This window comes from Dipodomys spectabilis, unplaced genomic scaffold (assembly GCF_019054845.1).
Source record: "Dipodomys spectabilis isolate Male_0828 unplaced genomic scaffold, ASM1905484v1 ptg000351l, whole genome shotgun sequence".
NCBI lineage: Eukaryota > Metazoa > Chordata > Mammalia > Rodentia > Heteromyidae > Dipodomys > Dipodomys spectabilis.
The window spans coordinates 2,457,131-2,459,824 of NW_024871028.1; the positions used below are offsets into that span (position 1 = coordinate 2,457,131).

Genomic DNA, 2,694 nt, shown 5'->3' on the forward strand with positions numbered 1-2,694 from the left:
ATTCATGGATTCCGTGGAATTTTTCCAAGTGAATTGCCAGCCTTGGATGTCAAAATGTATTCAATATTTTTTGTATATATGTATAATAATTTCTTCAGAGTTTGTGATTTTTTTAATCAGAAATAATTTTAATTTATCTGTTGAAATGAGTAGTACAGAAACTAAAATATTTCTTGTGCTTGTCTGAAAAAGTATATTTTAAAATATTCTATATTATATGTTTGCAAAATGTTCATAATTTATTTTATTTTCTCCTAGATATACTTTGAATTCTACATTATTTTATAATATATAGGTTCATTAATGTGTCCTTTCCGATTACATTCCATATAGAAACAGTTTGCTTCCTTTTTTTCTAGGACTTAATATTATTTTTATTTGGGATAAAATGACAATGTTGTCTAATTTGAGAATATTTGTAAAGTTTATGCTATGTAAACGCCTTTCTGAGGTGAAGATTTAATACACTGACGTCAAACTAAATTATATGAATTACGTGTATTTTTACACTTGTAATTTTGTAATCAACTTTTTAATAACTGTTTTTCATTTCTTGAATCTGAAGAATGAAAAATATGGAATACTTCTCAAATTTTCATATTATCCTTGTGCAAGTGCCATGTTAATCTCTGTATTTTAATTTGAGTATACGTGCTGCTAAAGCGTGTAGTATCCTCTAAATTTAAGTAGTTAATCATGCAATCTTTATACAGGTTTATATCTATGGGTGCCTACTTGTAACAAGGAAACTTTATTGTTCCTAACAATGCTATCGATCTTATTTCCCTAAAATTCTGTGAATAGTGGAAAATTTATATTTATCAGTCGAATGCTCACATTTGCAAAATTTTTTTTGTCAATGACTATCTTAAGTCTTTTTATTTGGAATTTGATCATACTCTCAATTATTTATAGATAGATCCAAAAGTGATGGCTTTTTCAAGTACATATTTATTCAACTGAATTAGCTTTGCGGACCTAATGGATTCAAAGTAAGCGTTGCTTAAGAGCTACTTCTAAACTTCTTCAGCTGACATTTTCCCAAATGAGGTGTTACAGGAACAAATATCTACCTGAGCCTTTACACTTCTTCCATGTGGGAACAGCCCAACCAGAACATCTTACCCTGACAGCATAGATTGTCTTACAAGAAGAAAACTAATCTTGGTTACAAGGGATCATAGAGAGATGAACAGTTCAAACAGAACTGTTCAGACTAGAAGGTATTTTATCAAAATATAATTGTTTATTATACCTTCCATTTCAAAAGTAGCTAACGCCAAGAAGGTGAAAAAATTGTTGGTATGCATGATTACTTAATGTCCTGGCCTGTCTACCATCCAACCATGCAGCAACTTACACTACTGCCTTTTTATCACCCAATATTTTCATAGTTGCAGGAGAAGTGCATATGTTTCTCCTCATTATTAGGCATTAAATTGATAATGTTTTAATCACAGTGTTTCCTATTGCCTCCATGCTGTAAATCTACAAATGGTAAATCTTTAGGTCTAACTCTATCAGACACTGAGGTAGAGATAATGGAATAATACTTTAAAATAGAGTTGCCTTTAATACAGTAACTACAACAGAACAATATAAATCGTGTGCTTTTTAATTATATTATATATAGTTATATATTTTATATTGATATGTGCTGATTTTATATTTCACACATTGAAACTGACTAGAATTAGTTGATAGTTTGACAAATAAATTGATATTTATTTATTCCAATAAATAGAATTGGAATATAAATAATTAGGTTTAAAATATATATTAGACTATAAAAGTATCAATGCAATGTTTTTAGTATAAACTTATGATACATTCTAACTGTTCTTGGTCTTCTGAATCCACATGGTAAAAAAAAACAATGTTTTCCTCTAATCAATAATGGATTTTACTCTGCTGCTGTTTATTGTTTTAATTCGCTTGTCCCAAACTGTTTTTCTCCATATTTCTAAAGCATTCCTACTGATTATGCCCAAATTTTGCTAAGATGTCTAAAAAATATTATTCTTCTGCAATACCCATGCATACTAGGAACCCAGGTCCGAGTTACCTGCATCATCAGATAACACGGGCAAAACTTCTCACCAAAGCCCATGCAACATATCAACACAAAGTAATTGAAGACCCATCTCAATTTCGCATTTCCTATATTTCAGGGCACCAATTCCTTGAGATGCAGGAATTAGAAGTAAGCAATTGTGAAATACAAGGCTACTTAAAATGAAAGATGAGATCGCAAAATTTGAGAGAAAGTACTGTAATTTAAACATTCAACTTACAGATGACCAGCCCATGTGAGTGAACAAGTTCACAAAGTGTCATAAGATTATTTTTAATACCCCTCACCTATTATTAACGAAAGATTTTATTCCAACATAAGTGGGCCAAAAAATAGTTTCTGGGAGGATAGATCAATAATTGGTCTACCAAATCCCTGAAATCTTGACTTAGAGCTCAAATGTAATTCAGAAAAACATTTGAAGCACTAAAGAGTGCTTCAAACACTGGGAATTCAGTACAACATGTTTCTGTGGTATAAAAATGTCACTCTCAAAACAAAGATAATCTATATTTAATCTCCTGAAAGTGTATTCCTTTTCAAATAAACATTTGAAATCACATTCGCCAAAATAACATTTGACAAGTTGATGATACGTAGTGACATTACAAGTTTTTCAA

General features: G+C 30.4%; 1 pseudogene; it reads right to left on the minus strand.

The window, feature by feature from the left end:
- Window positions 1-569: 569 nt before the first annotated feature.
- On the minus strand, window positions 570-666 carry LOC122095453 (annotated as a pseudogene).
- Between the last annotated feature and the right edge of the window lie 2,028 nt (window positions 667-2,694).